Source organism: Protopterus annectens, chromosome 5.part1 (genome assembly GCF_019279795.1).
Source record: "Protopterus annectens isolate FY-2018-M chromosome 5.part1, PAN1.0, whole genome shotgun sequence".
In the NCBI taxonomy this organism is placed as follows: Eukaryota; Metazoa; Chordata; order Ceratodontiformes; family Protopteridae; genus Protopterus; species Protopterus annectens.
Window position 1 is genome coordinate 572,836,241 of NC_056736.1, and position 26,187 is coordinate 572,862,427.

Genomic DNA, 26,187 nt, shown 5'->3' on the forward strand with positions numbered 1-26,187 from the left:
TGTGTGTGTGTGTGTGTGTGTGTGTGTGTGTGTGTGTGTGTGTGTGTGTGTGTGTGTGTGTGTGTGCCTTCTGTGGAAGGTTGGGCACCAGGCTGACAACTCGACACCATAAAACTCCACTGCCAATCATGAGCGGACAGGTGATCCGCTATGGCGACCCTTAACTGGGAAAAGCCAAATGAAGAAGAAGAAGCATCAGGTGTACTACACAGGTTAAAACATAGGGGTTATCGTGGAGAAAATCTGAATAAATCAATGGAAAAGGTAAAGTGTAAATTTAATGTTATTCAAGGCGAAGTTAGTTTTAGGTGATGTAATGTTCTTTTAGAAAATAATGAACTGATTTTTGTGTCACTTTATGGACTATCTGGGGAGGAAATAACACATATCTTGATGAGATGATATATAATTCAATCAAATGATATTTTAGGAAAAAAATTGAATTGTGTTCTTAAATTTTCATGTAGAAATTCTCCTAGTTTTATGGATGGGGTGATGCACATAGGAATGGCTAAAAAAGAGAGAATGCAGGAGTATATAAGGGGTATGTAGTTCATAGTATTAACCAGGTGAAAAATAGGCAATACGTTAATCTGCTACAGATTACACATTATTAACAGACGACAGTAGTTTACTGCCTGATGAGGCCTTTGTAATCCTTTTTTTTTTTTTGTGCAGGACAGACTGAACATCCATTACAAGCATATGTATTAAAACATCTAAGAGATATAAAGAATGCCTCACAAGACAGCTCAGACAAAGAATTGTGGATTTTTTTATCATGTTAAAGATTCAAGACAAGTATTTGTATCATAATGTTTAACAAATGCTTTTTTTCAAAAAGAAGCATTGTACATTACATTTGAACCCAGAGGTCTTAATGATGAGTAACACATGAAATACTGATTATAGATGTTTTCTCATGGGATCTGTTTTGTTGTTTCCAGCTCTTATGTTAATTATACATGTATATATTGATTAATTAGCTTTAGAGAATGGGCAAACTGTACATCAGCACCCTGACTGGAAGAACGAACGTTCTCCAGCAGGGTGTTAATGTGCAAGTAATGTCTGGTGAAAAACGAGACCGCAACTTCGTGGCAGCATATCAAGCTGCTGTGGGGCTCAGACTGCTAAAAAACTAATGTCCACCATTACTTTTACACTCTCTAAGCAGCGCTTTCTCTGTTTAACGAGTGTGAAAAAAATAAATAAATAGAAAGAAATGTATGCATGTGTATGTATGTGTATGTGTGTGTTTATTTTTCTGTCGACGTGTGTGTGAATGTGTGTATGAAAGCAGAAGAGATTGTGTGTGTGAGAGAGATTGAGAGAAGAGAGAGGGCAGAGAGAGAGAGAGAGTGGTCTTGTGTGAGTTAATGCGTGTATGAAAACAGACGTTACTGTGTGTGTGAGAGAGAGAGATTGAGAGACACTGAGCGATCACGTGTGAGGGAATGCATGTATGAAAGCAGAAGTGACTGTGTGTGTGTGTGTGTGTGTGTGTGTGTGTGTGTGTGTGTGTGTGTGTGTGTGTGTGTGTGTGTGTGTGTGTGTGTGTGTATGTGTGTGTGTGTGTGTGTGTGTGTGTGTGTGTGTGTGTGTGTGTGTGTGTGTGTGTGTGTGTGTGTGTGTGTGTGTGTGTGTGTGTGTGCATGTGTGTGTGAGACATCAAGAGAGTGAGAGTGAGTGCATGTATGAAAACAGAGAAGACTGTGTGTGTGTGTGTGTGTGTGTGTGTGTGTGTGTGTGTGTGTGTGTGTGTGTGTGTGTGTGTGTGTGTGTGTGTGTGTGTGTATATAAATATATGTGTGTGTGTGTGTGTGTGTGTGTGTGTATGTGTATGTGTGTTTTTAAGTACTATACTATTTTTATATATTTTTGATGTAAAATGCTTCCTCCAACACCATTAACCTATACGACAGAAAGTTTGAAACCTTAGGCGGTGGAACTATTTTACATCAAAAATATACAAAAAAATAAATAAATAATATAGTACTCAAAAAAAAAAAAAAAAAAAAAAAAAAAGTAAGGAAAACACAATTTTACAGACAGCCCATTCTCTAAGCTCAATAATGCCCTCCAGTGTGTGTGTTAACATGTAACTAACACCCTTCTATGGGTGCAGAGACCCTCCGCCTGTGACATCGAGCCTCATAACACTCCTGGGTGGGTGTTAATTACACATTAACATACACTCTGTTGGACATTATTGCTTACATATAGCTTTAGAACTTTGTGATTGCATATTGCCAGGATTCTAGTTCTCTTGGTAAAGTTTTATGCATTTTCAAGCTCATATTTAATTTATAAGCTACTATCAACAGAAATGTGTGATAGAGTTTACATTAAAAGAAAAATCTAGCATCAAGTTCTTCAACTATATGGTAGTTCCTTAAACCTCTTGTATTAAAGGCACATGGGATATATGCAAATGACCTTGTAAGGTCATCAGATGTTTCAGCTTTATGGCAGTTCTGGATGTCCCTTTTTTTCTTTTTAAGTCTGTTATGGACAAATTCAGGCCAATAAAGCCAAATCCCACTAGCTGTGGACATCCATATGTCAGCCTTCCTATGGCCACCACATATTCAAGATTCTCTGACCATTTACTATTATACACTCAAATTTTAATTTTTATAATTCTGAACTAGGGATTTGTTGGTAAATTTTGTGTGTATTTGTGTATGTGTGTGTGTGTGTGTCCATATATATAATGCCTACAATACCTTTAGATGACTGTCACTACCTTTGGCTATGTCTTCATGGGTTTATAGGAGAATAGTAGTCTATCATCTTTGGCTGCACATTTTAAGCCTAGCTGTGTTACCTGCTTGTCACCTAGCTATGTTATCCCATAGGTGTTTAACTATTCTTGCCATAATATTATTGAAATAATTTTAATTTATAAAGTTTTAACTGTCAGGGTCACACCTTCAGTTGTCTATTAGCAGGATCGATGTCAGTCCTGGGATAAATTTCCTGTTTTCCAACCAGTGGTCTAAATTATGTTGTAGCCTTTCATGTGATAATTAGGTGCACCAAGATCCACCCAGATGATTTTTCTGATGAGTGAAACAATGTAAATGGGAGACGTCTGACTATAGCCATACCCATTTGAACTAATTAAACATGCACAAAGCAAGTGTCACAAACTATCTGTTACATAATAAACATTCTTAACAACCTGTAAAAGTAATCTTTCTCACATTTAAATTATAATCTTTTCAGGATTCAGCTTTTTGTTAATGTTGCCATACCATGCATACCAAACTAATCATTGTAATCACAGTGCAATCAAGGTGAACAGTGACATGTTTTCACCTCTTATCACACATTTACATGATCATTCTTCTTAAATCACTGGAACATAAATTGTTCAAACTACCATAAAACTGTATGCAAGCCCTTCCAGCTATTCAAAGCAAAGCTTTTCTATTCTACAACTTAATGTAATAGGAGAAGGTCAGCAAACATTTCTAATTTTCTGGGATGGTATGAGAAAGTGCTGCTTTATGTAGTGAAAGACTGCATATGACACACTTTAAATGACTGGAAGGCATGCTTAGAATCTTACATATATAACACAGCACATTGTGATCTTTGAACATAAATAATCGAATGAACTACATTTCCAGATTTAATAAGTAGTGCTTCATGAAGCACAAAAATGGAGAAAGAAATAGTGAATAAATAATGCAAGAAAGTGTTCTGGAATGTTCCAGGTACCTATGGACATAGCACTACTATTCCAGTCACTGTTTTAATTTGGCAACACACTTAGGTGTGCTAATAATGCTTACTTACCAGATCTGTCCTATCCAGGCCTATACTGTTAAATATATCCAGTGCAACATGTCATCTTTTAAATGACCTTGCAAGGTATTATGGGTAAACCCAACCTTGAACGAACATCTCACTTTCCAGCAAGTCATAATCTGACAGGTCCATTTCATAGGTTCATAGGTTCATACTAGGCTATCTGCCCTAGGGCATTTATAAGCCTAGCCAGAGTGTGTATGGCTTTCGCCACCCATTTTAAATTAATTTTGCTATGCCCTTTTTCGTGGTTAGTATACTGTGCCTCTGTCTAACAGTGACACAGAAGTGATACCCGGGGTAAACCTACGATCTCCCATCCACTCATCAAGATTCCTCTTGAAGAGAGTCAATGAGGGACTCTGCCTAACCTGGACTGGGATTTTATTCCAGAGTGAAGGGAGCCTCTGGGTTATGAATCTGTCCCTCCAGCATGTCCTATTTATTTCAGTGCTGAGGTTTAAGTCCCTCGAGCGCGTAGCTCGATGGGATTTGGATTTTCTGAGGTGCAGCATGTCCATTAATTCCGGGTTGGACATGGCTTTATATGTCAGGCACAGATCGCCTCTGAGCAGGCGGTATGCCACTGAGTAGAGCTGGAGTTTCTTTAACTGGGCAGCATACGGCATCTGTTTGAGCCCTTTGATCCTCTTGGTGAGGTACTTTTGGGGTCTTTCCAGTTGCTGCAGGTGTCTGGTAAGGTACATCCCAAAAGGGGCATTGTACTCAATTATGGGCCTGATGAGGGATGAGTAAAGAGGCACGATGACCTCCCCTGATCTAGATGTGAATCCCTTCATGATTAGGTGGGCTATATAAAATGTTTTTCTAACCACTTTGGCCACGTGGTTGTCAAATGAGAGATTGCTATCAACTTGGGTCCCCAGGTCCCTAATTACTTCTTCTGTACTTAATGGATTACCACCTATGTGGTAATTTGTGGGCACTTTGTTTTTGCCAAAGGGGATGATTATACACTTTTTGGCATTCAGCTTGAGGCCATGGCTCTGGCACCAGTTGTCTGTTTCTATGAGGCCCTTTTGGAGGATGCTTGTGTCGGCTGGAGAGTCTATTATGGCACCCAGTTTGCAGTCATCTGCAAACTTGGTCAGCCACAGTCCTTCCGTGTTGGCCTGTACCTCCGAGAAATATATACCGAACAAGAGAGGTCCCAAGACTGAGCCTTGTGGGATGCCACTTGTAACTGGTTTGGAGTCTGACATGGCTCCAGCTATTCTAACCATGTGGGTTCTGTCCTTGAGCCAGTTTGCAACCCATCTAGTGACATAGGGGTTTATATTTAAGCTGGTGAGCTTATCTATAATGCCCGAGTGGGGTATTGTATCGAAGGCTTTTGCGAGGTCCAGGTAGGCTGTGTGGACCACCTTCCCCTTGTCAATGGCCTTGGTGACTGTTTCAAAGAAATCGACCGGGTTTAAGAGGCAGGATCTGGCCTTAACAAAGCCGAACTGGGTAGGATCCAGTGTGTGTAGGTCCACAATATCTTTATTTATAAGGTCCATGATGATCCTTTCCATAGCTTTGCAGACCAAGCTAGTGAGACTTATGGGGCGATAGTTTCCAGGATCCGTTGAGGCACCACCTTTGTGGAGAGGGACCACTGTTGCTGTACGCCACTCTTTGGGTACATATCCTGTAGTAAGGCTGAGATTGAACAGTAGTTTTAGGTTTGGGTTTAGCTCTTCTTGGAGTTCATGTAGGACGCAGCCCGGGACACCATCTGGTCCCATTGATGCTGTGTTTCTTGCTTTGGAGAGGGCAGCTCTTACCTGAGCATCTGAGATGTCAGGGGGGGCAGCACTCTGCTGGGATAGATATTAGCCCTTTTGGTGGGGAGTTTGCGCTGAACCTGTCAGCTAGGATGTTGGCAATGTCTGTGGGTTTGGTGTATTTTATGTCATTTTGGACTAATTCTGAGCATATCTGGGAATTCCCACCCAGGTTCCTAACATAACTAAAGAAAGCCTTGTGATTATCCTTAGTGCCCTGTGCAATTTTTCTCTCGAAGCTGGCCTTAGACGATTTTATGAGTGCCCGTAGTTTTTTGCTAATACTGATCAGAGATGCCTTCCCTTTTGGGATTTTGCTCTGTCATGTAGTAGCTTTCTCCTTCTATTGTATAGTTTGTTTATGGCTGGGGTCCACCAGACAGGACGTCTGCCTTTGGAGGATTGGGTCTTGGTTTTATTTGGGATTGCATGATCCATGCATTCCTGAAGGTGTTCATAGAATGCGTTTATAAAGGATTTTGTGGTCTGGGCCGTATTATCCACAGGCCCGGGGGCTTTGAAGGATTCCACCTTGGTTTTGAGGAGTGTGAAATTTGCTTTAGAGAAGTTTTTCACTGTGGTTTTCTGGGCATGGGGTGGGGTCGGGATGTGAATATCCAGTGAGATTAGTTTATGGTCTGATCTTACCAGTGAGGGATACACTTCTGGTCTGGAGCATAGAGTCCCAATGTTGGTGATGATCAGGTCCAGTATGTTTTCCCCTCTTGTGGGAGTGGTAACAAGTTGTTCCATAGCATTTGAGTTTATAAATTCTAGGAACCTTTGGGCTAGGGTGTTGGAGCTAGAGTAATGCTCCCAGTCTATGGTTGGGTAGTTGAAGTCACCCAATATAATGGTGTTTGGCGAGACCTTCATATTTTCCAGTGTTCTCAGGAAGGCTGAGTGGGGTTCCTGGGTTTGGGAGGGTGGTCTGTAGCAGGCTATAAACTGGAAGGCAGTTTTACCCACTGTTAGTTGCACGTGGATAGTCTCTGATGCTTTGTGCTGTGCCACCAACCTGGAGGTGTGGGTATCTTTGACGAATATTGATACTCCCCCTCCTTTTGTGGTTCGGTCCAAGTTTTGGGGCTGAAAAGCATGGTATGAGGTATAACCTGGTAGTGCTGGGGTGCTCTCGAGAGCCTTGAACCAGGTTTCTGTTACTGCACAGATATCGATGTTCTCCATGCTAAGGAGAGTTTTGAGTGCATGCATGTTGAGGTTTAGACTTCTGGCGTTGAGTAGCATTACTCTTAGTTTCTTATCCCTTGTGATACCTATGGAGGTGGGTTTGTCTTTTGAGCCTTGCCTAAAAGGCACTATGGGGGTAGCAAGAGCCTTTGCCAATATCCGAAAGCCCAGGGGTGACAGGTGCAAGCCGTCCCTAGCGAAGCATCGTGGCTTGTCGAGCATGTCATGCCAGGCTGACAGGCATTGGATCCCCTTTGAATGACACCAATACTTAAGCCAATTGTTGAAATTGATAATCTTGTCTTCATACTGTGGCATCATTCTTGGTGAGGGTAAGATGCTACTCAAGGTCAGGGTCATACCGGCCTGGGCTACATGCTCAGAGAGCTCCTCTATGTCTCTTTTCATGTAGTCCAGGGAGGTACATCTCAGGTCATTCACACCAGCATGGGCAATGACTGAGTCATATTTGTACTTGCCTTGGAGTGACCTGAGTGCTTATGTTATGTGGCGGATCCTAGCGCCCGATAGGCAGCTCACCGTGACCTTCTCCTTGTTCAGCCTGGTGAGCAGGATGTCAGTGTGCCTGATGATAGAGTCACCTATTACAAGTGTATCAGGTGTGTTGTTTAGCCTTAAGGGCTGTGACTGTTCGGCACACTGGCTTTGTGAGCTATGTGTTGCACGTGTTTTGTTTTGGGGTAGCGGTTGCTTGGGTGTCTGCTTTGGAGGTCTCTGCTGCTTAGGCAGATTTTTATTTAGAGCCTCCAAGTATGTTTTTATGTGTTTATGTGTTTGGTTTGCTGTCGTGGTAGGTCTATGTGAGACTGGAATTGTAGTGAGTGTGGTTTCCTTCTCCTCCTGACTGGTTACACCAGTACTGAGTTGAGAGAGCTTAGCCTCCAGTTTGGCTATATGGTTGCATCTCTCACATGTGTTGGAATTTGTTGGGAGGAGGAGAGGGTTGTCTGTGTACATTAGGCAGTTGTAACATTGCCTCAAGATTCCCAGGTTCACCAGCTGGACTGGAGAGGAGATTGACAACTGACCTTTGGACATGCTAGAATAGTATTGGGAATTCCTTTATAATTGAAAAAAAGGGACAATGGGGAACAAGTTACTCAAGGGGAGTTTGTGAGGGTGTAGTGCTTTTAATTTTTTAGTGCTGACTTATATAAGTGCTTTAGTGAGCAAGTGCTAGGCTTTAGCATAGGAATAGGGTGTTTATTATGAGAACTAGATCAGTTCCAAGGCTCAAACCCAAATAAGCGGCGCTGCTCAATGTCGCGCTATGCACAAAATCACTCAAAGCCACGCTACAGCGGGTTTTATACAGGCGGACTTGAAAGAGCAAGAAATTGGCCCAAAACAGCCAACAGACTACCAGATTCCTGTGCTGGGAACACTCCTCCAGGGACAGATAGGCTGCTCCAAGCTCCCCACTGCCACTGGTGAACAAAGAAGCCTCCCTCTATCCAAGAAAGGAAATGGCAACACAGGAACTTTCCAAAAGTCCAGAATACAGCAAAGCCTGTATTTGGACTACTCTAGGTCAGGAAAGATGGGAAACAAGGATAACTTTTTTTTTTCTTTTTGCAACAAACAGCAGGAAATTGCAATAAATATGTAACATAGGCTAGCGCACTTGAGTGTGTAGCCTCAACAAGTAAATGCAACAAACAGGACAAACTTTAAAAGTGCAGGTGCAAAAACAACTTTAGACAGTTTAAAACAGTTCAAGAATGCAGAAATATTTGCAGTTTAGCTAGATCGGACAGTCGCCCAGGTAGTAGCAGGAAAAAACACTTTTATCAGGTTAGCAGTCGCTCTTTTAGCCTCTCTGCTGCTAGCACCACTCTGCAGGACCACGAGGAGCTTGGCTGAGTAGTAACAAGCGCAAAAACCTCGCCAAAGCGGGTTTTATACAGGGGGATTTGAAAGAGCTAGAAAGTGGCCCAAAATGGCCAATAGACTACCAGATTCTTGTGCTGGGAACACTCCTCCAGGGATAGATAGGCTGCTCTAAGCTCCCCACTGCCACTGGTGAACAAAGAAGCCTCCCTTAATCCAAGAAAGGAAATGGCAACACAGGAACTTTCCAAAAGTCCAGAATACAGCAAAGCCTGTATTTGGACTACTCTAGGTTAGGAAAGACGGGAAACAAGGATAATTTATTTGTTTTTTTTTTGTTTGTTTTTTTGCAACAAACAGCAGGAAAATGCAATAAATATTTAACACAGGCTAGCGCACTTGAGTGTGTAGCCTCAACAGGTAAATGCAACAAACAGGACAAACTTTAAAAGTGCAGGTGCAAAAACAACTTTAAACAGTTTAAAACAGTTCAAGAAGCAGAAATACTTGCAGTTTAGCTAGATCGGACAGTCGCCCAGGTAGTAGCAGGAAAACAAACACTTTTATCAGGTTAGCAGTCACTCTTTTGGCATCTCTGCTGCTAGCACCACTCTGCCAGACCAAAAGGAGCTTGGCTGAGTAGTAACAAGTGCAAAAACCTCGCCAAAGCAGGTTTTATACAGGGGGACTTGAAAGAGCTAGAAATTGGCCCAAAACGGCCAATAGACTACCAGATTCTTGTGCTGGGAACACTCCTCCAGGGATAGATAGGCTGCTCTAAGTTCCCCACTGCCACTGGTGAACAAAGAAACCTCCCTCTATTCAAGAAAGGAAATGGGCAACACAGGAACTTTCCAAAAGTCCAGAATACAGCAAAGCCTGTATTTGGACTACTCTAGGTCAGGAAAGACGGGAAACAAGGATAATTTTTTTTTACTTTTTTTCAACAAATAGCAGGAAAATGCAGTAAATATGTAACACAGGCTAGCACGCTTGAGGGGAAAATGCAGTAAATATGTAACACAGGCTAGCACACTTGAGTGTGTAGCCTCAACAGGTAAATGCAACAAACAGGACAAACTTTAAAAGTGCAGATGCAAAAACAACTTTAAACAGTTTAAAACAGTTCAAGAAGCAGAAATATTTGCAGTTTAGCTAGATCAGACAGTTGCCCAGGTAGTAGCAGGAAACAACACTTTTATCAGGTTAGCAGTCGCTCTTTTAGCCTCTCTGCTGCTAGCACCACTCTGCAGGACCACAAGGAGCTTGGCTGAGTAGTAACAAGTGCAAAAACCTCGCCAAAGTGGGTTTTATACAGGGGGATTTGAAAGAGCTAGAAATTGGCCCAAAATGGCCATTTCATTGAATGGGCTGAGACAGGCAGATTTTATAGCTTAGTTGGAAGTTTTCCAAGGTCAGAGATCGTTATACTAGTTTAGGGATTACAGGTGATAAAGCTTACTGCATGGAGGTAGCAAGCTTTCTCCCTATTAAAAAGAAAAAAAATCTTTTTAGAATCAAACCCATACAATGGAATGGGCGTATCTGAGCATGGACTTCTGAGAACCAGTCTGGCAAATTGAATCATGGATCGCTGAGAGGCAGTTTGATAAGGCATAACATACCCAGTTAAAACCAGTAATAGATTACATGTTCTGTATTCTCCACCCTGAATATAAATGAAACACACTTTGCCTCTGAATTACCACCTCTGACTAGGTTTATCTCTAATGATTCACTGTCATTAAGTTAGTGAAGTCTGCATAAATGTTAACATTTATTTAGTTATAAATGCAACAATCACCACTATATCACTGGTGTTTGGTTGTGGTAGCAGCAGTGATGCAATGAAACCACATAGAATACCCCCCATCTGAATCAGAAGGTCACTTATATAAAGGCTGCATTCAAGAATAACTGTGCAATGTCTGCTTTCTGAAAGTTAAAAAAAAGTTTTCATCTTTATGCAAGGGACTGACACCTAGATACCCTATTTAATATAATTAAATCCATGGTTCTGCATCTTGGGGTAAAATACATTACCCTTGCAATGGCCCTCTAATGCTTTCAACAGTCAGTAAGAAATAGGTTCATAGGTAGGTACTAGGCCATCGGCCCAAGGGCCTAAGTAAGCCTAGCCAACAAGGTTCCCTGGCTTATGCCACCCAAGAAAGTTATTTTCCTGTGCCCCTGCTGAGCAGAGCCACAGAAGTGATCACTGGGGTGTATTTCCTATTTCCCATCCACTCGTCAAGATTTTTCTTGAAGAGTGTTAATGAGGAACTTTGCTTGACATAGATGGGTAGCTTGTTCCAGAGTATGGGAAGTCTCTGGGACAGGAATCTATCACTGCACCATGTCCTGTTTATTGTGGTGACAAGGTTTAGGTCCCTAGAGCATGTAGCTCAGAGGGATTGGGATTTCTTTAGGTGTAGCATGTCCAACAGCTCTGGATTTGACATAGCTTTATATGTTAGGCAGAGATCACCTCGGAGTAGGCCATATGCTACAGAGTAAAGCTGTAGTTTTTTGAGACGGTCAGTGCAGAGCATCTGTTTGAGGCCAGTAATCCTCTTTGTGAGGTACTTCTGTGGTCTTTCCAGCTGCTGCAGATGTCTTGTGAGGTACATTCCAAAAGGGACGTTGTACTCTATAATGGGTCTAATGAGTGTCAAGTAGATGGGAACAATGACCTTTTTTTCCTGGATGAGAACTCTTTTGTGATGAGGTGTGCCACGTAGAAGGATTTCCTGACTGCTGTGGTGGTGTGATTATCAAAGGAGAGACTGTCCACCTGGGTCCCAAGGTCTCTTATCACACATTCAGCATTAAGTAGACTGTCACCTATGTGGTAGTTCATGGGTACAGAGTTTTTACCAAAGGGGATGACAATGCACTTTTTGGCAATGAGCTTGAGGCCATGGCTCTGACACCAGGCATCTGTCTCAGTAAGACCCTTCTGTAGGATGTCCACATAATTTCGGGACTCGACTATGGCTCCTAGTTTGCAGTCATCTGCGAACTTCGTTAGCCAAAGGCCTTCTGTGTTTTAGCCTGTACTTCAGAGAAGTAGATACCAAACAGGAGAGGTCCCAGGACTGAACCCTGTGGTACTCCAATTGTCACTGGTTTGAAGTCAGATTTGGAGTCTGCAACTTTTACAGTGTGGGTTCTGTCAGTGAGCCAGTTGGCAACCCATCTTGTGACATAGGGATTTATACCTAGTTTAGTGAGTTTAGCTATAATTCCAGAATGGGGGATGGTGTCGAAAGCCTTGGCAAGGTCAGGATAGGCTGTGTGAAACACCTTACCCTCATCTACGGCTTTGGTGACTACCTCAAAGAAGTCGATCAGGTTCAGGAGGCATGAGCTGCCTTTCACAAACCCGAAATGGGTGAGGTCCAGAGTTTGGAGGTTACCAATGTCTTTGTTTATGAGTTCCATGATGATACGTTCCATGGCCTTACAGACCAGGCTCGTCAGGCTAATAGGGTGATAGTTCCCAGGATCAGTGGTGGCTCCCCCTTTGTGGAGTGGGATAAATGTTGTTATATGCCATTCAGTGGGCACGGAGCCTGACGTGAGGCTATAACTGAACATGGTGCTTAGGTGGGGAGCCAATTCGTTCTGAAGTTCATGTAAAACGCAGCCTGGGATGTTGTCCGGTCCCATGGATGCTGTGTTTTTGGATTTAGAGAGTGCAGCTTTTACCTGCGTAGTTATGATTACAGGGACTCTGCATTCTTCCTGTATAGATATGGGCCCTTTAGGGGGTGGGGGAGGGGGGTAAAGTTAGCAATGAACCTGTCTGCCAGGATGTTGGCAATATCAGTTTGTTCTTTAATTTTCGTGCCATTGTGCTGTAACTCAGAGCAGAATTGAGTGTTGCCATTCAGATTTTTTCCTGATTCTGATCAACCAGTAAAGATATCCCACCAATTGTGAGCAGTGTCTTTTTTGGTCTTTTCAGCCAAACTAAGTAGTTTATCTTTTGCAATGATGTGTAATGCCTCATAATACAGAATACTTTTATGTATTTTTTCCAAATACTCTCTGAGAATTTTAGTATTGTTCATTATGTTTTTAAATTATCCAAGGATACAGATATATTGGGAAGCTGTATTGTCATAATTACAGTTCTTGGAAATATTCACTTCTATGGGGTCAGTAAACACATAGCTCTTATTATTCCATTTAAGGACATCAACATGTCATAAACATCCCACAAAAGGTCATTTTAAATTATGACCTACATCTTGATCTGTAATCAGACAAATATACTGAGGAGCCACTTCTATAAACATTTGAAAAGAAGAAGGCATAATAATCCATTTGCACAAATTAACAGAATGCTGCAGTAAGCATGGTTCATAGACCGGCGAATTGTGTCTACAAATTAGACTATTTTGAGTCTATGTACAATACTCGATTTTATGTGTTTTTCCTTTCATATCTATATAATTACCTTACTCGTGTAAGTGCTTATAGAGTGCATTTGTGTAGGATTCAGCAGTCATAACTGTATTGTCCATCTGCATGGGTTTCATGAAGTTCACCACTTCTGTCTTAAGAAGCATGAGGTTGGCTTTGGAGAATTTTTTTACCATGGTTTCCTTAATGGGGGGTGGGGGTGGGATGTGGATATCTAGGGTGATTAGCTTATGGTCGGATCTGACCTACGAGGAGCTTACTTCAGGTGTGGAACACCAGTCACTCATGTTGGTAATGACTAGGTCTAGGATACTGTTGACCCTGGTGGGGGTGTGGATAAGTTGATCCAGGGCATTGGAATTTATGAATTCCAGAAAGCGTTGAGTGAAGGAGTTGGTACAAGAGTAGTTTTCCCAGTTAATGGTGGGGTAGTTGAAATCGCCCATTATTAGGGTGTTTGCTTGAACCCTAATATTTTCCAGTATATCAAGAAAAGAGGAATGGGAATCCTGGGAAAGGTGGGGGATCTGTAGCAAGCTACAATTTGGACTGCAGTTTTGCCCAGAGTTAGTTGCACTTGGATACCCTCGGATGCATTATGCTGAGCAATGCTGAATATTTATTGAATTTTAATCACAGAAAAATATGATCTGTAGTAGTTTTGTTACTGAGCCTACAGTGCAACCAGGATTGCAACCATGCAACATCGGCTCAGTGAAAGCCCCTCCCCCACTCCCAAGGCACAAGTGTGAGTACGAGAATGTGAACAGCATTTTATTCAGGCACAGGTGGTGGTGCTGTGGTAGCGTTGTCTCCTCACACTAAGACGCTGTCCGGTTCGAATCTCAGCTAGAGCGTCTTCTGCATGGAGACATGCGTGAATGGGCATACCTTCATTAAAGGTTGTGCATCAGGGCTGGTAACTCGGCACGTAAAAATCAACTACCAATCATTAGCGGACCGGAGTAACACTGTGCCGACCCCTAACCGGGAAAAGCCAAAAGAAGAAGAGTGTGCAACAGCATTCTCAGAATCCTGTCTGACATTTGTTTTCTGGGGGGGGGGGGTCAAAATCCACCACACATCTCTGCAAGAGACCTCACTCCTTTGCACCCTCTTAATTTAATATAATCAAGTCTTACTTTTCTATACCTTTCATGACAGAGCTTCCCTTATGCAGCACCACCTTGCTTTCCATATTAGTTTGCCTTGCTCACAGTTGCCCAGAGAGCTGTGTTTACACAACTGTCCAAAATAGCTCCTTGTTCAGTACTCAGTTGTGTTTGAACTGCAGAAGTGTTTTATTTTTATAGAACCACATTTACAGCTAAGAATGTCCACTGACAATTCATTCACTGACATGACTTTTAAGACAGTGGTTCATTGGTACAAAAGTTGCATAAGGCATCATGTGTGCACGTTCAGAATGACCAGCATGTGAGGCACAAGGCTGAAGCTACAGTGACTGTCCAGTTATGAACACAGTACTCCAACAAATCAAGGCCAAGCCCTTTGTTCTCAAGCTTTTTATTTCCTTTAAATTTAATGCTTAACTGAGCAACAAAGTGACTACATTAATAAACTAGCAAATAGTAATATATTGCAGGAGGACAGAAATCTCAGTTCTGTGAAGGGGGTGGGGACACCACAACAGTGTATAAATGTTTCATGAGACAGGAAAGTAGAAATGAGACTTGGGTCATAGGAAGAAATATTAAGATATTACAGTTCCCTGTGAAATAAGCACAAAATTATACAAAACATTTCCTAAGATATATGTTTATATGAACAGAGTTATTTAGCAGTCAGATTTCACTGTAAGAAATACAGTAAACTCTCAGTTAACGGAACCCATGGGGACTGGTAGATGCCGGATAACTGTAGTTTCTGGTTGTTTGAGGGTTACTATTAAAAATAGGCCTGACTAATACTGTACCCTATATTCAGGGTTGCCAGACGTCCCTATTTGGGTGGGACTGTCCCGAGATCAGCAGCCTGATCCCGAGTCCTGCACTGCTGGTTTAAATCCCGGGCAGCCTCCACTTTGTTTTTTTTTTTTTTGATTGGCCCGTATGCCGGTATACGGGCCAATCAAAACAGAGCTACTTCTGTTTAATGCGGAACTGCGATGTTCCTCATTAAACAGAAGTAGCTCCGTGTTTAGCGATTTTTGATTGGCTCGTATACCGGTATACGGGCCAATCAAAACATCGCAAAACAGAGCTATTCTGTTTAATGCGGATCTGCGATGTTCCGCATTAAACAGAAGTAGCTCTGTGTTTAGCGATTTTTGATTGGCCTGTATACCGGTATACGGGCCAATCAAAACATTGCAAAACAGAGCTACTTCTGTCTAATGCGGAACTGCGATGTTTCGCATTAAACAGAAGTAGCTCCGTGTTTATTTATTTTTGATTGGCCTGTATACCGGTATACGGGCCAATCAAAACATTGCAAAACAGAGCTACTTCTGTCTAATGCGGAACTGCGATGTTTCGCATTAAACAGAAGTAGCTCCGTGTTTATTTATTTTTGATTGGCCCGGGCCAATCAAATAAAACTTCTGTTTAATGCGGAACTCTGATGTTCCGCATTAAAGACTTTTTTTTTAGTCCCTACCTGGCCAGTCGGAAATCTGGCAACCCTGCCTATACTACTTGTTTGGTTTGACTTGTTCTCAGGTTGGGGAGAGAGGGAATTTATTCCTATCTTCCTTTCTAAAACTCTAAAAACGCGGGGTGGGGGTGGGGGACAAAAAGTGCAACACATGAAAATTGTACTGTATTTCTTCTGTATTTTTTTGCCTGTTGCTTGAGAGTGCCAGTTGCTTGAGTTCTGGTTAACTGAGAGTTTACTGTATTGGTTTGCTAGAGCTATATGGAAAGGCCTGAGCAGTAGATGACTAACTCTCCTCCCTTAGAGAGAAGAGAGGGGATCCCATTTACTGGAACAGCTGAGAGGCTAGCTGTGGATAGGTAACTAAATCCAAGCTGGAGGGGGGATGCTACCAGCCAATCACTGTTTGCCTAGAGGCAAGGCCATGAAAAGCCACCTATCTGACAAATTACATGTCAGATCAATTTAGCTTGCAAAAGGGAAAGAACCACAGTACATGCAAAAAAAATCACCTGGGTACCTTAAAAGGGAGCTGCACCCCTTGCTACTGGGTTTTGGGTGTGTGTTTTTACATAAAAAACATGCACACATGCACGCACGCACACACACACACACACACACACACACACACACACACACACACACACACACACACGCACACACACACGCATTTATCTATTTACATGGATATAGATTATCTATATAAAACATTTTCTAAAATATATGTTTAGATGAACAGAGTTATTTAAAACATACTCAGCTGTCCTACTGAGATGAAGATATAGACATATAATTTCAACAATTGGCTAAGTTTGTGGTGTCATTCTAAGGGGATCCAGTATCTGTTTGCCTGGGATGACATGATCGACAGACCTCAATGTTTTGACAGAGATGGCCTGCATCTGTCACCCCTGGGCTTCTGGATATTGGTCAAGGCTCTAGACACCCCATAGTGCCTTTTTTAGGCAGTGTTCCAAAGGCCAAACTACCACCGTAACAACTACAAACAAATGCAATCTGAGGGTCATGCTGCTCATTGCTAGAAGTCTAAATCTCAAAATGCACTCACTCAAATCACTCCTTACAATGGAGAACATTGACATTTGTGCCGTAACAGAGACCTGGTCCAAGGCAGCAGAAAGCACCCCTACATTACCAGGCTATAAATCATTCCACACCTTTTGGCCCCAGAACTTGTACCGAAGCTCCAAAGGAGGTGGTGTTTCCATATTCATAAAGGATGTGCACACCCCCAGACTGGTAGCCCAACATAATGCATCTGAGATACTTCAGGTGCAGCTAACATTGGATAAGACAGCAATTCAGTTCATAGCCTGCTATAGGTCCCCAACCATGTCCCAAGACTCACACTCCACATTCCTAAGCACCCTGGAGAATATTAGGGTCCAACTTATCACTCTCATACTGGGTGACTTAAACTCTCCCTCCATTAACTGGGAGAACTAATGTAACAATACAATTGCCCAACGTTTCCTGGAATTCAATAATTCCAATGCCCTGGACCAGTTCATTCTTACCCCCACTAGAGGTAGCAACATCCTTGACTTGGTCATTACTAATATTGGTGACCATTGCTCTACACCAACAGTCAACTTTACCCTGGTTAGATCTGGCCACAAACTAATCACCTAGGAAATCCACATCCCTCCCACCACCCCTGCAAAGATAACCACCATGAAAAACTTCTCCAAAGCTAACTTTGGGCTCCTAAAAACAGAGGTGGCTAACTTCATGGCACCCATGCAAATGGCGATCAGTTGCATGACCCCCAAATCATACACCAATGCACTGTACAAACATGGACACAAATGCATGGATCTCGCCATACTCAATAGAACCAAGATGCTCTCCTCCAAAAAAAGGAAGCTAATCTGGTGATCCCCTGCCATAAACAAACTCTACAACAGAAGAAGGAAACTGATGCGGAATAAGGTGAAGTCCAAAGACTGGAACAAATCCCTTATCAGCCTCAACAAAAAGTTGAGATCCCTCTTAAAATCCTCTAAAACTAGCTAAGAAAACAGAATTGCAGCAGATAGTAAAGACAACCACAAGGCCTTCTATAGTTATGTAAAGAATATCCACGGCAATACCCAGATTTGCTCTGAGCTACTGCACAGTGGTACCTCCTATACCAAGCCAACAGATATTGCCAATATACTGGCCGACAGATTTAGTGCCAACTTTATCCCTGTCTCCCCCCCAAGGGACCTGTCACAATACCAGTAGATTGCCAGGCACCCAGTATTACTGCTGCACAGGTTAAAACAGCACTGTTCAAGGTGAAAAACACAGAGCCGATGGGGCCTGACAATATTCCTAGGTGTGTTATACATGAACTACAGAGTGAACAGGCACCTCACCTGTGTGCCCTGTTCAATCAAAGCCTCATCTCAGGCTTTGTCCCTACCGAATGGTGCACTGCTATAGTCATCCCTCTCCACAAAGGAGGAGTGACTACAGACCCTGGGAACTATCGCCCCATTAGCCTGACGAGTCTGATATGCAAAGCTATGGAATGCATCACCATGGACCTAATAAACGAAGATTTAGGGAATCTCCAAACTCTGGATCCCACACAGTTTGGTTTTGTGAAGGGTAGATCATGCCTGCTCAACTTGGTTGACTTCTTTAAGTCAGTCACCAGAGCTGTGGATGAAGGCAAGGTGGTTCATACAGCCTGCATTGATCTGGCCAAGGCCTTTGCTACCATTCCCCACTCAGGAATCATGGAAAAACTCACTAAGCTAGGCATCAACCCCTATATCACTAGGTGGGTTGCAAACTGGCTCACAGGTAGAACCAACAGTCTAAAAGTAGCTGACTCCAAGTCAGACTGCCGACCAGTCACGAGTGGAGTCCCACAGGGTTTGGTCCTGGGTCCTCTCCTGTTTGTTATCTACTTCTCTGAAGTCCAGGCCAACATGAAGGGACTCTGGATGACAAAGTTTGCAGATGATTGCAACCATGGCCTTAAGCTCAATGCCAAAAAATGTGTCATCATCCCCTTTGGGAAAATCACAGTTCCCATGAATTACCACATCGATGGTAGTCCACTGAACACAGAAGGCATTATAAGAGATCTGGGAACACAGATTGACAGCAACCTCTCCTTTGACCACCACATTGCCACTGTGGTCAGAAAGTCCTTCTATGTGGCACATCTCATTACTAAGGATTTTGCATCCAGGAAGAAAGAGGTCATTGTCTCCCTCTACTCTTCCATCATTACGCCAATCATTGAGTACAATGCCCCAATTGGCATGTACCTCACTAAACACCTGCAACAACTGGAGAGGCCACAGAAGTACCTCACAAAGAGTATCCTAGGCCTTAAACATTTGTCCTATATGGACAGACTCAAAAAATTCCAACTATTCTCTGTCTCATATCGCCTACTTAGAGACAATCTCTGCTTGACATACAAAGCCATGTCTGACCCAGCTCTGTTAGAAATGCTACATGTAAAGAAATCCCAATCCCTCCACGCCACACACTCCAGAGACCGCAACCTCATTACCACAATCAACAGAATATGCTGGAGGGACAGGTTCATAATCCAGTGACTGCCCATGCTATGGAATAGACTTCCCATACATGTCAATCAGAGCACCTCACTGGCCCTCTTCAAGAGAAATATTGATGAGTGGATGAGAAATAGAAAATTCACCCCAGGGATCACTCCAGTGGCTTTACTCGACAGAGGCACTGGGAACTAAGGTCGGGTGGCACGATGCCAGGGTAATCCTATGGGCTAGGCTTGTAAAGGCTCCAGGGCCATTAGCCTAGTACACACCTATGAACCTATATATAGATATCTATATATATAGATAAATAGATTTATATAATCTTAGAGTTCAAGTATGTGCTTAGAAATGTACTGCTAAAACTATTTGTTTCTTTGTATAACTTTATTTTGTTTCAGTGTGTTATCATATAATTGCCATGCATTCTACAATTTTTTCTTTCTTATTTCTTTCTGTATCTCCTAGAAAACGTAACTTGAGGCCTTCAATGACTCCAACTGCTTTTCATATATACATGGCTAGTTATACTAACAAAAAAATAGTTCAAATACCACAGGTACTAGAATACCCAACCTGTGAAAAACTATTGCGTTAGGTTTATATAGAAATGTTCTGTCACTAGAGAGATGCTCAGAAATTTGGACATCCAAAAGCATACCTTGGTTAAGGACTGAAGCATATGACAAAGTCCGGCAAAGTTAAAAGGCTGTCTCATGTCAGAAAAGGTCATGTTTATTCTGGTCAAGCAAAGAAACTCGTGTTACAGCTGTTGCTAATGTTGGTTTGCTTTGATTCTATACTTACTGGAAAAAAAAAAAAAAAATGGATGACCACCACAAATCTATAGCACGTGCAAGCACTACCCTGGGAAAAGTGATTTGCTCACAGCCTGAAAAAGACATATTAGAATGGTATAGAATTGTGACCATCTGCAGTTGTGCAAATATCGACCTAAGTTCACCCTCATAACTGATCAGAAGCCAATGGAAATAATTTACAATTCATAATCAAAAGTGTGTGGTATTATATGCTTACATCAGCTCTGAGCTCAGCGTGGTTTCAACATTATCTCAATGACCTAAAGGCTCGCTCTGAGCTCAGCGTGGTTTCAACATTATCTCAATGACCTAAAGACTCGCTCTGAGCTCAGCGTGGTTTCAACATTATCTCAATGACCTAAAGGTTCGCTTTGAGCTCAGCATGGTTTCAACATTATCTCAAAGACCTAAAGACTTGCTCATCATTGCACCATTTGCTAGAAAAATATTAGATAATGCATACATAAACAACCAAACTCTAAATATAGCAAATAAGATGAAATATTTGCGTACAGTCACACCTCTCAAATATCCATATTTTTATCTCATATTTTTGGTTTGCTCCTCATAAAATTAGTGGTTTTCTAGCAAATCACTGAGGAATTAAGTCACTAAATAAAGACAGACATTTTAGCTCCAACCTTTATAGCCTTCAGAAAATGCATGCTAATGCAAAATCTGCCATTTTTATAGGCTCATAGGTTCATAGGTAGGTACTAGGCTATTGGCCCTAGGGCCTATATAAGCCTAGCCAAAGGTACCCTGGCTTTCATCACCCAAGAAAATTATTTTCCTGTGCCACTGTCGAGCAGAGCCACAGAAGTGATCCCCGGGGTGAATTTCCTATCTCCCATCCAATCATCAAGATTTTTCTTGAACAGTGCTAATGAGGAGCTTTGTTTGATATATATAGGTAGTTTGTTCCAGAGTATGGGAAGTCTCGGGACAGGAATCTATCCCTCCAGCATGTTCTGTTTATTGTGGTGACGAGGTTTAGATCCCTAGAGCATGTAGCTTATAGGGATTGGGATTTCTTTAAGTGGAGCATGTCTAAAAGCTCTGGGTTTGACATAGCTTTGTGTGTTAGGCAGAGATCACCTCTGAGTAGGTGATATGCAACGGAGTAAAGCTGCAGTTTTTTGAGATGGTCTGCATAGGGCATCTCTTTGAGGCTGGTAATCCTCTTTGTGAGGTATTTCTGTGGCCTTTCCAGTTGTTGTAGATATCTTGTGAGGTACATACCAAAAGGGACATTGTACTCTATAATGGGTCTAATGAGTGACGAGTAGAGAGGAACAATGACCTCTTTTTTCCTGGATGAGAAACCTTTTGTGATGAGGTGTGCCACATAGAAGGATTTCCTGACTACTGCGGCAATGTGATTATCAAAGGAGAGACTACTGTCCACCTGTGTCCCAAGGTCTCTTATCACACTTTCGGTGTTAAGTAGACTACCACCTATGTGGTAGTTCATGGGTACTGAGTTTTTACCAAAAGGAATGGCAATGCACTTTTTGGCATTGAGCTTGAGGCCATGGCTTTGACACCAGGCATCTGTCTCCGCAAGGCCCTTTTGTAGGATGTCCACATCTTTTGGAGTTTTGATTATGGCTCCTAGTTTGCAGTCAGCTGCAAAATTCGTTAGCCAAAGACCTTCTGTGTTGGCCTGTACTTCAGAGAAGTAGATACCAAACAGGAGAGGACCCAGGACTGAACCCTGTGGTACTCCACTTGTCACTGGTCTGAAGCTGGATTTGGAGTCTGCTACTTTCACAGTGTGGGTTCTGTCAGTGAGCCAGTTGGCAACCCATCTTGTGACATAGGGATTTATACCTAGTTTAGTGAGTTTATCTATAATTCCAGAGTGGGGAATGGTGTCAAAAGCCTTGGCGAGATCTAGATAGGCTGTGTGAACCACCTTACCCTCATCTACGGCTTTGGTGACTGCTTCAAAGAAGTCTATCAGGTTTAGGAGACATGATCTGCCTTTTACAAACCCGAACTGGGTGGGGTCCTGAGTCTGGAGATTACCAATGTCATTATTTATAAGTTCCATGATGATACGCTCCATAGCCTTGCAGACCAGGCTCGTTAGGCTAATGGGGCGGTAGTTTCCGGGGTCTGTGGTGGTTCCCCCTTTGTGGAGTGGGATAACTGTCACTGTGCGCCATTCGATGAGCACATAGCCTGAGGTGAGGCTATGATTGAACATGGTACTTAGGTGGGGTGCCAGCTTGTTCTGTAGTTCATGTAGAACACAGTCTGGGACTCATAACTCTAACTTTCTAAGTTTATTACAGCAATATTTAAAATGTATCTCTGATTTTGGTCCATTGTCCCCCATTTTGTTTTGCTTTGTCCCAATTTCTTTGGCTAAGAGGTTGGCATGTGTGGGTGCAGTTATACATAAAGACATAATTTTGAAAACATTTATTTTCTGGTATGTAGCTGTCCTGTCCTCTGTGTCCTGTGTGCTGCCAGCTTCATGAATTACACAAAGCCGCTGTTGAGGATATATTTTTATACGTTTTTCACTTTTTGAATGCAAAGCCAATGAAGGAGAGCATGGTCTTGTTTTATTTAGGACATATTGTCTCTGGATTACAAGCAACTACATTGGAAGAAGTAGCCAAGTGATCCCTGAAGGAGGCCTGCTTTCCTCTCAAGAGGTGGATTATGCACATACTGGAGCACACTAGGTATCCACAATTTCCCTGACTGAGACTGGAGAGTCCACTTTCAGTGCTTCAGAGGGTGGGGTAAGGCAGCATAAAGTGAAGGCCCCTGCTGAAGTGAAGACACATCCTTTGCAGTCAGCCTATTGCATGTCTACTCTTCCACACTAATGCCAAGAGTGTGTGCCTGTGGGAGGATGTTAAGGCTGCATAAAGAAAAATCATAAATCCCACCTAGTGACTATCTAATAACTGCCCCTCCCAGACAACCATCACCCTTGTGATGGGGAATGAGTGGCCAGGAGAGAAAGATGATGGTCAACAGGCAATAGGGGCAGTGACCAAAGAAACTGTTTAGTTCACTAATTTTATTTAATCATCCATCCATCCATATGCTTGTTTGTATTATTGCATGACCCCCTCCCCTCTGCCCCCCCTCATGGAGCATCACATACCACCCAGTTAATTCTCTTACTCAGCTAGCACCCAGCTTCATACTGTGGGTGACCCGTCTTGTTCAAGTGGAGACTTGCCTTGTGGTGATTCATCTTTGGTAGTCAGTGAGTAGCCGGTAGGACTGCAAAGCTGTAGGTGACTCAGGTTTCTGCTTAGGCCCTAACCTTTCACTCAGTACAAGCATGCTGTGATGTCAGCATAGGATTATGGGCAGGTTTGCTGCCTAGCATGTGTGTTCCCACTTATGTCACTGTTTCTCATGCATCTGGACCTTGCCTCTTTTCATCAACAGAGCAACAGCCTGTTGCAAGCTCTGTCTTTATCTATGGCTGTACTCTAGAAGCAGAAAACCTAGTATTGCCTACTTAGTTCTCCTTTCATACAAAGCCAAGGCTGCTGTTTAAACTCAGATTACCAGGCACTGGCCCAGGGGGAACACTTTGCTCCTGCACTGATACGCTGTCATATCTCATATTAAATCCACTATTATATCTCACATTACATACATTGTCATATATCACATTAAATACACTGTTATTTCTCATATTAAATATACAGTCTCACTATCTCACATTAAATACAATGTCATATCTCACATTACACTCCTGCTGTAAATCTATTCTGTCTTAGATTCTGCACCCCAATGTCTCTAGAGTACTCAGTAATATTATACCATCAGTTTTACAGACCCAAATGCTGTACTATCTAGTACTTATTTTTCTGCCTTTCCATCATTCTGACTTTTGTGGAGTTGAATCAGATCCGCTGCATTCTAGATTTCTCCCATGATTTTTAAACAGAATAGCCAAGGAATGTGATTAAACCTACATGTAGTCATTTCAGAATTTTGGAGTAAATTCCAATTAATTTTACTCACATTTGTTTTTTTTTTGTTTTTTGTTTTTTGTTTGTTTTGTTTTGTATGAATGGAACATTGTCAATGCTGGCTCTATCCTTATCATCTCTACTTTCTGTCCGTGTCTGTCTGAACATGGTCTTCCTTATATACCTGTGACAGGTTGCATATCTCTTCTCACCACAGTCTGCTGTTCTCCCCTTTTTAAGCCCTTGATATCCTTTATATTTGCTATTGTATGTTTCCTTCTGATTTATACAGTAACATTTTCTTCAACCCTTCCCCTCTAAATGCTACATAATCATTTTTGTTAGTCACTCTTCCATTTATCTAACATCAGGTTGCCTATATCCAATATTTTTACTGTGAGATGGCTTGACTATTCAGCTGTAATAGCTGTGAACCAGTGCATCTGGTGGTCCACTTTGCAGGTGGCTACTGATTTCTCTATGTGAGATATTCTTTGTCTTCCATTTCAGAATACCATATCTGAGTTGTCTCTGTTTTGGACAGTATATAATGCAAAACAGGTGATTTTTGCCCTTTCAGGCTATCAGGTATATCAAGTATGACTTTAATCCTGTTTGGTACTATAGTACTGGAAGTACAACATTGTTCCTTTTACTGCAGTACTATAAACATGCCTTTGTTCCTGTTACTGCAGCCCTAGTGGTATGACTTTGCTCAGTCTGGTATTACAGTACTGGAGTTTTGCCTAACATACAGCATATCCTTGTTCTCATCAGTGGACTCTGCAACTATCCTTAAATGCAGGTCTTCCCTTCTTATCGCCTGTCCCAGATCAGAATTTAGCCACAAATGTCACTGATTATCATTGGCAGCCCATTTTTAAGTGAAGGAAGCTTGATCCCACCACAACAAAGCATATAAGTATAAAAGAAACATTAGCTTTTCTTGCACTGATGTCCCTCCAGACAGGTACCTGGCATAAAGTGACAGACAATATTGGTGATGTGGTACATAAACAATATTTATGTGCACATTAGCAATGATTATTCAGGAAAAAAGCAGTTTACTTAAATAAAGTTTTGCAATCAAGTTACATTCAAGTCAGCAGAACACAACAGCAAGTGTTCTAAGCAGAAATATGTCGTCTTCTCATGAAAAGGGCCTGGAAGAGCAGCATTACTGAATACATTAAAGAAGCAGGGTTGTCCAGAGACAGACCTGTTTGTTTCATAACTAACAACCAGATTCCAGTCTTTTTGCACCAGGCTGTGACATCCTGCAGTAATAGCAATGAATAATTCTCAGTTCCACAGTATCACAGTTATCTTTACGTGATCATTCTGCTTTACCCTGATACCAAAACTTCTTTAAAAAAAAAACACAAAATTATGTTTTTTATTTCATTCTAGTCAAGGCTTCTGTGAAGATAGGTGAAGGCTGCCAGCCTATCCAGATAGAATTTTGTAGACAATTCTGTCATTTGTAAATATTAATATAAGCCACGGGCTTGTTCTCTTAAATGTGAAAAGACCGTATTGGATGTTGAACTGAAAAAAATGTAACAATGCACTCTGCTGTAAGAAAGCTGATAAGTCAAGCATTGTGAAATTCTTTGATCTAAAACGCAGAGCCAAGATGTCTAGATGGAGGCATTCTGGCTATTGTTTTGAGGCCAGAGTTAATGGCTAGAATTTTCATGTATAATTTCTTTTATTGCTCTGGCTTCCTGACCAGCTGCAAGATCAAAAGGGCTATTAACCTCTGAGTTTCTGTTAGCCTGGGAACCAGAAAGAAATGACATAATCTGAAATTAATCGGTGGTACTGTGTTATCAATTTAAGGACAGAAAAAATGAGGGCATTGAGCATTTGTCTTGAGAACATCCAGTCTTGCTGTACATGTAAGTTTATTTTAGAACTGTGTTTTCTCTTAGATAAAGCTATATAGCTAGGAAATAGGAAGATTAGACTAACCCACAGATTCACGAAAGCTTGCATGGAGTGCAAGATGAGTGTAGGAGCTCACGCCGGCAATATGTCTGCCGTGCGATCCAGGAACAGCCGTCAGGGGCGTGCACGAGAGCTGCTAAAGCTACTCTTGCACGGACAGTGTCATGGTATGCAAATTATCTCATTTGCTGGTGAAAGCCATGCAAATGAGGAAAAT